The sequence below is a fragment of the Numida meleagris genome, chromosome 9, assembly GCF_002078875.1.
Source record: "Numida meleagris isolate 19003 breed g44 Domestic line chromosome 9, NumMel1.0, whole genome shotgun sequence".
Lineage (NCBI taxonomy): Eukaryota > Metazoa > Chordata > Aves > Galliformes > Numididae > Numida > Numida meleagris.
Window position 1 is genome coordinate 2,012,124 of NC_034417.1, and position 12,638 is coordinate 2,024,761.

General features: G+C 56.0%; 1 protein-coding gene across 2 annotated transcripts in view; it reads left to right on the forward strand.

Annotated features, from left to right (window-relative positions):
* Positions 2,351-12,638, forward strand: part of LINGO1 (leucine rich repeat and Ig domain containing 1) — a 45,654-nt gene continuing 35,366 nt past the window's right edge. The window contains exons 1-2 of one of the 2 annotated variants that reach the window (XM_021407789.1): positions 2,351-2,561; positions 8,015-8,156. The gene's annotated coding sequence lies outside the window, so the exon portion shown is untranslated. The remainder of the gene's footprint in view (positions 2,562-8,014; positions 8,157-12,638) is intronic. The other variant, XM_021407790.1, reaches the window with a different exon arrangement.

Here is a 12,638-nt window from a genome sequence, read left to right on the forward strand (position 1 = left end):
GCACAGGCTGCCCAGGGAGGTGGTAGAGTCACCGTCCCTGGATGTGCTCCAGAACCATGGAGATGTGGCACTGAGGGACATGGTCAGTGGTCATGGTGGGGGTGGGTTGGACTTGGTGATCTTAGAGGTCTTTTCCAATGTTAAGGGTTCTATGATTTTGTGATGCTGTGAGCCAATGCTTGGGGCTGGCTGGTGCTATGGCCAGGGAGGTAACACAGGGAAGACAGAAACAAACCAAGGAAAAACCCCTACTAAAATATCTTCTGAAGTTCACAGAAGGTTCAGCTGATGTGTTGAGGGAAAATCTAGGTTTATCAGCAGGACAGCCGCTCCCACACCACTCTCCGGCAATCCTCGTGGTGCAGGTGGGAGTAAGACAACGAGCATCCTTGCTGCCATCCCCGGCACGCTTGTCCCCTCCTTCAGCGCTGCCACACCTGCTCTGGGTGAGCCTTCCTGCACCTCCAGGCTGATTTCTCAACCAGACGAGCACTCGAGGCTCCCGGAGTTCAGATACTTGTCTCTCCACGCTACGCCTGCCTCTTCAGCGCAAACAAGTGGGCTGGAGATCCCGAGAGAACGCGCCGTGCGAGGGAGCTGCTGGTGGCAAGGAAACAGCCGCTCCCAGCATTCAGCTCCCCAGCGCTCGCCTGCAGCAGTGTCTGAGCCACCGCCAGCTCTGCCTAAATATGGAGACAGGCTGCAGGCCTGCAGCAGTGCGGGGAGCTGCCGTGAGTGCCCAGGAATAACAATCCTGCCGCGCAAGGCAGCTTGGAAGGTGCCACCTCGGTCCTGCAGAAGCTGTCAGCTTCCAGCTCTCTGCCTGCTCCTTTCTTCCTCTCCTTCCACTTTTATGCTCCCTCTCCTACAGAACCAAAACATTTTGGAGACTCTGCACTCTGTGCTAGCCTATTATTCACAAAACCTCCTATCTCCCTGCTTCAGGATGCTGCCTGGATCCCACCAATTACCAGCTCCCTTGATGTATAACACCATAAAACCCTTAACCTCATTATAGAAAATTTCTTTTGAATGGCCTTTAAAAACCATCTCATTACACAGGAAGAACTGTAATTACCTTTAACAAGACAGAGATATTGTGCGAGCGAGCGCGTTCGGGCTGTCAGAACAGTGGCGGTGGGAGTTCGTCTCCCGTCGGTGGCACCGCAAGGGCAAACGCTTTGTAGCTCCCTCCCCTCTGCCCGCCTTCTGTGGGCAAACACAGCTCCTTGCTTGGCCTCCGCTTCCCAGGAGAAAACCTGCTTCTTGCAGGTCTGGTCTTCTGAATGCTCTTCATCTCTGCTAAGCTCTCGCAGAGCCCATCTCTGCTCCAAGACACTGCACGGGTGATGGATCGCGTGGTCCCTGCTCTGCGGATGGACTTGGCCAAGTGGTGTGTAAGGCTGGAAGGAGGGATGGTGTGGTTCCCAGGGCTTGGCGTGGCACAGCCCCAGCACCGTGGGGTGGTAAAACCCATTGGTTTGGGGTAAAACCCATTGGCCGTTGGGATCTGATGGGCTGAACACCAGCATGCCTCTGCCCAGCTCCAGGGCTGGAGGAAGTGGTTCTTTGTGGGCATTTCCACCTTTCTCCGCTCGCTCCACCTTGGCCACTGCTGACCCAACAGGTGCATGCCTGGCTCTGCGCTGCCAGGACCTGGCTCTGCTGCTGTGCCGCAGCTCGTCATGGAGGGGTTAAGTTGTTTTCCTTGCTGCATGCATGTGACTCAAAAGATGATATTTTTTCCAAACAAAATTTTTCCATCCCATCTGTCACTAATGTCAATGCACTTCTTTGCCCAGATCCAGTTTCTTTTTCTTTTTAAAAAAAAAAAAACCCAGCTCAAAAATCCAGCATTATTTTAGAGAAAGCTGAGTACTTGTTGCCAGAGCTGTGATATTTTCCCTTTCTCAGAACGTCGCTGTCACTGCGCTTACCCCTTGGTGCTCGCCTCCCATCCTTGCAACTGCTGGGCACAGGGAGCAGCCAGCAGCCGGTGCTGTGCCCCTGCGGCTGTAGGGGATGTCCTTGGCTCCCTCCCCACTGGCAGCACTGTGGGAGCACTGTGGCTCCGTGCCATGCTGCTTGTGGAGCTGGGCACCCCTGAGCTGCAGCTCCCCATCTTGCTCAGCTGCAGAGCGGCATCACGCAGCCCCGTGCCCGACCTTTCGGTGCAGTGCGGCGACGTTGGCTGCCGGAGCCGCTCTTGGCTCCGCTCGCTGCCTAATGAGCCTGTGGGGACCGAGGGGAAACTGCAGCCAATAAACATACAGAATGTTGAAAAGGTCAGAGCTGTTCAGTGTGACACAATAAGGAACCAAACTTGTGAGGCGTTGCGCTTCCGCTCGCCTCCAGTCCCTGGGTGAAGCCCAGGCTGCAGTGCATCCCAGTGCCACGGTGCATCCCGGTGGTGCTGTGGGCCCACCAGAGCCTGGAGAAGAGGATGAGGAAGCAGCCAGCTGTGCGCAGCAGGAAAGGAAAAGGTCTGCTTAAAGCCCACCAAAGCCATCGTGACAATTTCCCACTGAAGGCTCCACGTCAGCCCCGTGCCACAGGGACAGGTATTGAAAGTATCAAGCAGCGCTTTGTGTGATTCCCCTTCCTGTGGGCAGGAGGCATTTGGAAATGACAAGCCATAGAGCACGGAGAGAGCAAAGGTGTAAATTCAAGTAGTGAACACCAAGGCGTGGGGGAGCACATGGCTCAGGGCAGCTCCCTCAGGTCGCAGCGTTCCCCACGACGCTGTGTGGGCTGTGCTGTGGCTGGGGCTTGGCTGTGTGCTGGCAGAGAAGATGAGGATGCCATTGCTGGGTCATCTGCCAGCTCCCTGTGTGCCAGCTCTCGTGCACCCAGCCCAGCTGCAGGCACCGTGCATGCCAGCCCAGCCCGGGGCTTTGTCCAGCCCTCAGCTTTGCTGTTCCGAGTGCTCATGTGTGTCCTGGGGACGGTGTTTTGTGCGGCGTGTAGTTCGGAGAATGCATAATGTGTTGTTTCAGGGCTTTATTGCTGTTGTGCAGCACTGATGTAATGGCATGCGGGGAGCTCTGGCACTCCTATTAGCAGCTGGAGAGGAGCAGAGGAAGGATGCTCTTCCTCTCCGCGCCCATCATCTTCCCCTCCTGATGCTCTCAGCTGTGATATAGTGGTCTAAAGGAGACAACTTGTCTCTATTAGCACTCAGTGCAGAGCAGTCAATTGGATCGTTAGAAGCAACTATGGATTGGCCTTGTTTTCAAAAGGGATCAAAAATATTTGGCCAAAACCCTGTTGGAGCATTTTCAGCTATTGGAAAACCTTCTGCTAGAGAGCTTGGCTGTCCTGTTCACAGAGCCCCTACTATAGCCATGCTCTGAGGTTTGGGCTAACCTCAGTGAGGGCTGGCAGCTAAGGAGGGGCCGGCAGCGCCCTGCCATGCCTGAGCCCCTGCCTGGCTGCTGTGGGGTGGGGGGTATCATGGGTCTGCACAAGGACCCCTCACCTGGGGCACTGCAGGTGCTGGGGGAACGGCAGGGGCAGCCCTCAGCAGCTGATGGGGTGAGCAGGCTGCTGCCTTCATGCTGCATTGGGTGGCGTTGAGAACATTGTCCTCTTTGGGATTTCCTCGTTGTGGGTAGGACTTAATTCATGTTTGCAGATGGAACTTCATCCCGGGCAGGGCTGTTACCCGCAGGACAGGACCCGGTGCCCATGCCACACTGCTGCAGGCACAACCCTGGTGCCTGAGCTCATGTGTTTCCTGTGCAGTAAGTCACTGTTTCCCTGCACTGGCTCCTCAGCACCTTGCAGGGTCAGGCCCGCAGCACTTAATTGTAATATCTAATTTTAGCGTAATGGCACTCATTCAATCTGCAGTTCCCGGAACGCGTGAGTGACATAGATTAGTATTGCACAGGAAAAGTCAAGCTTCTGGTGCGAGATCAATAGATCATAGCTGGATGGCGTTTGAAAATACATCTTATTAGCAGTTCATATTTTGGCGCTTTCCATACGTTACCCTTACCCGCTCCCTGCCATCCGGGAGCAGCTGTGCACGTGGCTGCATCCGTGGCTCTGTGAGATCGTGCCGACTGCCTGGGACCCCGCTTTGTGGCTCTTATCTGGAGGAAAAGACAGTAAGGCCGGCCAGGAACGGCGGTGTGCAGCTGTTCTGCATCAGTGGAGTGTGCTGGAGAAGATGCACTTTCCCCAGGTCCCCAGAGTCATCGGGAGCGGTGCTGAGCTGCGCTCAAATGGAAGATGCTTATGCACACTTCCGTAAGCAGTGAAGTGACTCAGGTTGCCCACTCAGTCTGCTCTTCCCCAGCTGGTTCCCGCAGTCCCTCCGGATGCGTCGGAAGCATCCCACATCAGACCCGCGTGCACTGTGCTCTGGGCTGGAGGCTGCGCTCGGGAAAAAATAGGCCACTGCTTTTCTCACGCAGGCGGTGCTTAGGGAGGCTGCGCGTGAGGAGCGTGGGCACACGGCGGGGTGGGCAGCGAGGACGTCCCCTCCTGCGCTCCTCAGCAGCAATGGGGACGCTGGGGCTGCAGGCCGGCTGTGTGGGGCTCTCTTTTGTGCCTTCCCTCCTGCGTAGAGTTTCCCAAGCTGCTCGGTTTTACCTCTACACCCGGTGGCAAAACCTCGCTGCAGGCAGAGATCCGTCGGTGTCTTCCCGCCCGAGATGCTGCCTTTTTGCTAATTCAATGAGTAATACCATCTCTTTAAATCTGTCGGCTGATTCAAATTAAAAAGGGACCTGTAGGATCAGGAAGAACCTCATCCTCCCTTCGGGGCTTCCCTTGCTTCTTGTTTAGGTCGGTTGTGCAGGCCGATAATTCCATCGGAAGGTCTCCCGCGACGCTGCGGTAACCCTTGGATGCTGTTCAAGTGCATCGTGGCCCCCGGCGTGCGCTCATTGCCTCCTAATTGCTCTAAATAAGTTGGGAATGATGAAATTAAAGTGCCATTGATATCAGGCGGCCCTGGCACACCGCGGTGTGAGGGAGGCGGACAGATGGGGAGATGTTCGGGTAATAGGAATTAGATGTGGTTGGTACCCTGCCTGGGACCCTGCGCTGGGCACGGCTCAGTTCCCAGCTGCCCAGCTGTGGTAGTGCCACACAGCGGGGGAGCATGGTGTTCCAAGCCCCCATTTTCAGCACCCATGGGGGAGGCTGTCCCTAGGGCTGCACTTGAGGACATGCTGCTGGCCCATTCTGCAGGCTTACAGGTGTCTCCGGGCTCATGATTGTACAGTTTGTGGCATTCCTGCAACCAAGGAGTGCGGTCACCTCCCTGCCAGCCAGCACAGCCCTTAGCCCTGGCCTCCCTTTGCTGCAGGGATCTCTGCTCCGCTGGGTGATTTGGGGAAGGCCTTTTCAGGCCATGGCACAGCGGGTGGTGGGGCTGGTGGCTGCTGCCTCTTCTTGGCACCCAGCCCCTCTGCGCCGCACACCCGGCCGTGCTGAATTATTGATGGTAAGCCATGCGTGCCCTGGTCAGCTGCAACCTTGGGCTCCCCTCTGGGTGCACCTCTGCCTTGCGCTGCCTGGAGCTGAGCTAATCCCTTCTGACTGCTCTCACTCCCTCCTGCTCCCACCACCTCCAGGAGATGACCGGTGCTGTGCCAGCACTGTCCTCTGTCCCCTGCACAGCTGATCCCAGCACGGGACTCCCAGCACTGCACTACCTGTAGGGCAGCAGGATTAAGGCAGAGCTGATCTCCCACCCACCCCTCCCGGACGGGGTTCACAGAACCTTGCCACCCAAAGGGGAATGCGCTCAGTGTAGCTGCCCCTAGCAGCCGCTTCTCTGCATTCTGGGCTGTAAACGTTCCTTTAATTTAGTGCCTGCAGTGCACTAAAGCAGCAACCTTAGCACAGCCTCTGCATAACAAGCACAGAGGATGGGGATCCTTTAGTGGCACATGGCAGCTCCATATGACCGTTGTGGCCCTGGTGCCTGAAGCTCTTGCCCTGTCGCAGTGGATGCCATAGCCAGGTGACACAGCAGGAGACAGGAGGGGCTGGTGCTGCTCCCACACTGTCCCAGTGCTGAGCCGCTCAGGGTTTGCCTTTGGGAGGCAGGTCCCATTCCCAGAGTGATGCTAACCGAGTCTGGGTGGGCAGGACAGGCCCGGCAGCAACACGCTCGCTTCCCAAATATTTCTTATGGCCAAATGCCATAGCAAAAGGTGTTTTGCTCCTTCACAGGAGAATAACAGCCCTGACCTTGAGGAGAGAAACGATGAGGGCTCCGAGTTCTCTTTCCCTTTTTGTTGCTATTTTCCTCACAAAATATTCAAGTTGAGAGGGATTTTTGCTTAAACAATTTATGCCCAGTGGATGGATTTATTTCATTCAGCTGCCAGCCACAAGAAAGCTGCGCTATTCCCCATGGCATGGCATTTTTTTCCATACTCATAAATACTCTGCGCTAAGTACAACTCCGTTCCGGCAGGCAGGACGGCACGGGGCTGCAGCCCCATGCCCACGCACCATGCCTCCCCACCTGCCCAGCTCTGCTCCCTCACTATTTCCTCCTCCTGAGGATGAAGGCTGTGCACAAATCTCTTTTGTTCATGTCCTTGGCACAGAAGATGCTCCGTAGGCAGCGCGTCCCATCCCACCCGGCTGCTGCCTCCCACGCTCAGCCCAGCACCCGCTGCCCACTTTGGGCAGGAGCTGGGCAGGGTGCTCTTCCAGGTTGGCCCGGAGCTTGGCATCTCCTGTGAGGGAGGAGGGGAATGTGAAGGTTCGCTTTGGGATCCGAGTGATTCATTGGAATGAGTGCATCAGAAATGCAAAGCGAGTTCTAAGGCTTGACGGAGCCGGGGTTAGAAAAGGAGATTCTCGCATTGAAAGGTGGGCTCAGGGGGAGGGAAGGAGGGAGACGTTCTCTTTCAAACATGTCAAAGCCAGCCGGTTTTAATGCTGCTGATGAATGACATGATATTCTTTCCCGGAACGCCGTTCTGTGCCATGGGGGACGTTTGGCAGGGTGGGCATCACTTCATGGTTCAGTCAGCTCCCCAGCCCCTTGTGCCCCCAATTCAGTTTCTCCTTCTGGCCTGAACCCCCAGCTGGGACCTCCTGCCTTGTCCCGTTGCTGCTGGGTGGGTTATACCAGCACCCACGTGCCGCAGCTCCTGGGCTAGGGAGGTTTAACTGAGGGCTGAGATCTGGCAGCTCGAGGTGCCGCATCCCTCCCTGTGGGCAGCGCTCTGGCTCTCCAGCTCTTCGTTCCCAGCCTGCTCACCTCTCCGCGCACTGCTCCAGGAACAGATGGGCTTAATTTCCGCCTGCCGCCCCTGCGCTTTGCGGGAGGCTCGAGCTTGGAGCACGTCTGCTCCTACTCCACGTGACAGCCTCAGACTCCTGCCCAGCCCCGAGCCTCTCACACCGGGCCCCCGCACAGCCCTCCTTGTGCTGGGGGGCTCTGAAGCCAGGCTGCCACTCGGATAAACCTGTCTCCGTGTCACCTAGGCTGAGCAATGGCTGATGCTGATGAGACGCTTAGGCTAAGCTCCAGCTAATCCTCTTTCCTCCAGCACTTGGAGCAGCGATCCCACCGGAGCAGCTCGGTGGCACAGCCCCGTGCCATGCATGCTGGAGGGTGACTCTGCCTTGGGCAGCTGGGTGCTGAGCCGGGGGCAGGGTGGAGGGAATGAACCCTGTGTGTGGCTGCTGGCCAGCAGCTGAGGTGCCAGCTCTTGTTTCTGCATGGTTTTAGGGCATGTGATTTCTTTGCTCGGCATCTTGTGGAACATCAGCCAGACTGTATGGCCATCATGTTGGGTTGGACTGAAGGCTCTGGGTTTTCTGAGTCCCAGCTCCTTGCTCCTTGCTGGTGCACCTGGGAGTCCCGTGGCTCTCCAGGGAGTGTTAGGGGTCCCTGTGCTGCACAGGGGAGCACGGGGCCTTGGGTCAATGTGGGGGAACCGGGAGGGGAGGAACAGCACTGTGCTCACCCCGCTTTGCACAACACCTCCCTGCTGTGCCCTTCTGCCAACCTCCCTCTCCTCCTGTCCCGCAGGGCTCTGTTCCAGGGCTGATCCCATGAGCCAGGAAGGCTTGCACTGCCCTTTGCGCCCGGGGCCGTGGCTCCCCACTCTTACTGCGCTGCACAGGACCCCCCTCCAGCGCCCAACGCGAAGCTGCTGTGCTCTGCTGCCACGGTAGGTGCCCGGGCTGCCTGCCCTACGCTGCCCTGTACGGCCCTATATGGCCCTGCACTGCCCCATACTGCCCTGCAGTGGGGAAATCTTGGTGGTAGAGGGATGGTTGGACTGGATGATCTTGGAGCTCATTTCCAAACTTGGTGACTCTATGAATCGATGATTCTAGGATTCTATACTGCCCTGTGCTGCCCTGTACTGCTCTATACGGCCCTATACAGCCCTGCACTGCCCTGTAGTGGGGAAATCTTGGTGGTAGGTGGATGGTTGGACTGGATGATCTTGGAGCTCATTTCAAACCTTGGTGGTAGGTGGATGGTTGGACTGGATGATCTTGGAGCTCATTTCCAACCTTGGTGATTCTACGCAACCATGATTCTAGGATTCTATACTGCCCTATATACTGCTCTTTGCTACCCTATACAGCCCTATACAGCCCTATACAGCCCTATACAGCCCTATACAGACCTATACAGCCCTATACTGCCCTGTGCTGCAGGGTTCCCTCTCCAGTTTGCTCCATGTGCATCCCCACTGCAGCGTGTGCGGTGCTGGGGCTCGTGGGAGGTCCCGCCAAGAGCACAGAGTTTGCACACCCTGTAATTCAGGTTGCAGTCAACAGCAACCGCTCACGAATCCAGGTTGTATTTAGCAAGCGGTTTGGGCTGGGGAAAAAAAAAATGAAAAAAAAGTGAAACGCTGAAAAGTTTCATTTTGACATTTTCAAAATGAAACCTTTCAGCCATCTGTTTGGAGATGACATTTCATTTTGAAATTTTTCTGGGTTTTTCTTTTTTTTTTCTTTTTTTTTTTTTTTTTCCCAGCGTGGGGGGGAGCCACCTACAAAACAAAACGAGCGCTTCGTTTCAGACCAAACAACACGTTCCGCTCAGCCCCGGATCATTGCTGGGCTTTGAAAATTTGTCCAAAGGAAAAAGAAATGATTTCCGTCACCCGGAATTATTTCTTTTCTCAGTTCTGGCCACCAAAACTGATTGGAGGAGAAAAGAAAGCAAACGAAGCAACAACAAAATTACTCTGTTTTCCCTGAGAAAGCATTGCTGCTGGGGGGAGGCTGGAGGAGGGGGTTTGCAGTGAGGTTCCTGGGCTGGGGTGTAGGGTACCGTGCAGTGCTTTGCGTTTTCTGAGCATGAGGGAGCTCTGGGAAGAGCCCGTGGTGGCAGAACACGTTGTACCAATGGCTTCAGGGATGGCAGGAGAGACTTGGTGGGAGCTAATTTTAGCTGCAGCTCAAAGCTCACGCCTGCGAGGAGAGCACGCCGAGCTGAGCTGCCCACATCCCCTGCTGTGTGATGGGCACCGGGGCTGCAGTGGCCCCGTGGTGGCTGGGGGCCGTGGGTGGCACCCAGTCCCACCAGTGCCGCCCCGCTGCGTGCTGCTGCTCCAGTGCCTGCCCTGCCCAGCCCCTCTGCTTTGGTGTTTGTTGTTCCCATCTCCCATTCTTTCTTTCCCTCTCTTCTTTCCCCCCCCACCCCCACCTCCACCCCTTCATCTTTATCAGTAGCTAATGAAACAGGCAGGGAGAAACCCAATTCGTACAGTAATTAAATTTACTTAGCGAGTATTCAGCTGGAGTAATGAGAAGTTTAATTCAATGATTAGTTTTTTCTTTCATTAATTAAAAATGGAACAACGGCGCAGTTACAGTGGGGCTGCATTGATCCTCCTCGTGGAAAGCTGCCGATGGAGGAGGAGGAGGAGGAGGAGGAGGAGGAGGAGGAAGGAAGAAGACTCTTCCCACTTCTCCCCATCCTCCCTTCCAAGCCATTCCCTGATGCTCTCCCCACACCCAGGTGCCTCTCTCACCCCCCAGCTGACCCCCAGGTCGCTCAGGGCTGTGCTGGGGGGCCCAGCAGCCCCTCTCCCCCCTTTCCCACATGTCCCCCCCCATTTCAGCTGCGGAGGGGCCGAGTGCTGCCCGTGGGTGGGAGCTTGAGGAGCGTGTCCCAGCCCACGGCGAGGTTGGGGTGGGAGAGCTGTTTTCCTTCCTAGCGAAACAGATTTTGAGCTATTTAAATACATTAAATTCATAAGCATGTTTTTACTTTTTTTTTTTTTTTTTTTGTAAAAAACAAGTCGTGTGTGATAGCGGGGCAGGGGGGTGCGGGGGTGGAAACATGGAAAGTTGGTTGTTTCCCAGATCTCAGCACTTCCTGCAGCACTTCAGTGACATGAGGAGCTCTGTCCTTCGGGGCACAGCTGGGCAGGTGACATTCCCCAGAGGAGAGCCACTGGTTCGCTCCTGGTTTTCTTACACTAAAGCAGCTTTCGGAGGAAGATCTTCTCTACGAGCGCTTGCAAGGAGGTGTAGAGCACAACGTGGAGAAGGGCAGCAAACACTGAACCACTGGTTCCGTGACAGAGCAATGCAGGATGGACCCCAGCTGCTAGGGGGCACGTGGGTCTCACCGCTCACCCACTGCCCTCGTGGGGACGGTGCCATGGAGAGCACCAGCCAAGGGCTGGGAGCAGCGGCACCCGGGAGTGCAGGCAGTGAGTTCCCAGGGCACCCAGTGAGGCAGCGGGGTGTGAGGCTGCAGGGTGCCGGGCAGCCTCAGGCAGCATGACAGCAGGGCTAATAAGAGGGCTTTTGCATGCATGTGTTTCTTGAGAGATGGCTGCAAGTGATTCCCCAGTGCTCTGGCCCAAATCTGTCCTGGTAGCTGTCAGCAGATCGATGCGCTGCTAAGCACAGGTCTGCTCCATTTCCACGGGAAAATGGCTTCTCTCGAGCGGTTCATCCCGGCTCTTCCAGCAGCAGGTCCCTAAATTTGGGCAGCCGTGTTTTCCTCTCCCTTGCCGCCTGATTTACAGCTTTTTAAATATCAGCTCAGACGAAGATTAAGCTCTGTTTCGGGAGGGAGAGGGGCGAAGCGTTCGCAGCTTTTTCATTTCCCTCCCGCCTGCCTCCGCTAAATGCCAGCTTACAGCCCTAATTGTGACGCCGTTTCCCCACAGTGCATGAGTGCAAAGCCGAGAAGCTGCCCTGGCAGCAGGTCCCCCAGCGCCCTGCCTTCATCTCACCCGGGTAGGCGGCCCGTGGGTGCTCTGCAGTACGGCCCCAGCGAGTCTCCATCGCGAGCACGTGGTCCAGCCTCCTCCCAGCTCTCTTGTTGGGACGGTCAGAAGAGATGGGAGCAGGTTTCGGCTCGTACCGTACATCCCCATCCTCGGCTGAAATCTGCGAGCTGTCAGCTTGATGCGAGCGCCGCGTGAGACGGCAAACATCAGAGCTGGCTGGGCGCGGGCAATTTCCCAGGATGTCAGTCCTCGGGAGAGAACAAAGAGAGAGCGGTGAAGAGCAGAACTCGGCTTCCTAATGAAACAAACAGGAGAAAATGAGGATGATTCAAGCAGCTTTTATATACCAGAGCTGGGGAGGGGGTGGTGTTCACATCGGGTTTTGCCCAAACAACGTGATGGTGGACTGTGCCCCGCTCTCTGTCCCATAGGTGCTACCAGCAGGGCCGTGCCTGCTTGGGACACAGCGTGGGGTCACCTGGGCCTGCACCCACGTCAGGTTTGGAGAGAAAAGGGATCAATGCAATGAGGCAGAGCTGGCTGCCCTCCTCAAACACATGCCCACTGGTGTGTAATTTCCCCTCTACATCATGTTCTTGGCTCAAAGCAGAGAGCAGGCTGCATAGGATCTACCCGGTGCATGCAAAAAGGGTTCCATGTCCTCACCTTGCCTCACGTTCCCATGCAAGAGGGGCCCACGGGCAGCTATTCCTGGCTCTGCAGAGGGGTGTTTCCAGCTTCTTGTTGCCACAAGTGGGGTGGGCATTGCCCCTTGCCCAGCTCCATCCCACAGCAAGCACAGGGCCCCCAGTGCCAGAGGCCACCATCTGCAGGGCTGGATGGTGCTGTGGGGCTGGGTGACGCCATGGGGCCAGCTGATGTCATGGAGCTGGCTGATGCCATGGGGCTGGTTTATTGCATGGGGCTGGTTGATGCCATGGGGTTGGTTGATGCCATGGGGCCGGATGGTGCGGTCACAGGTTTTATTCAGCTCTGAGGCAGGGCTGAGCCTGAGTGGATTTTTAATGCATGAATTTTTAGTGTTTAAATGGAACAAATCTTTGAACCTGTGTGGTTTCAGAGGGATGTTTCTCTTCCTCTCTGACTGTGTGCTGTAAATGCTTCAAAAAACCCTCCCTCTCCTCCCCGGTGCTCTGGCTGTACAGGAACAAACTTGCAATAGCTCAGGTTTTCCATTAAGATGCTGTGTCACAGAAGTGTCGCAGATTTGCATTTTTAAAGCAAATTTCCAACACTGAGGTTATGGGAAAAGCCTATAGGTATAAACACATCCTGCTGCAATGGGCCAGGAACTGCATGGAATATGGTTGGGAGAGGGGCTAGGGGGACCCAGGAAGGAGGAAGGGAGAGGGAGAGGGAAAGGGGCTGAGTTTCTGCCTCTGGCATGGGGGGAGAAGGGCTGGTGCTGCATGCATCCAC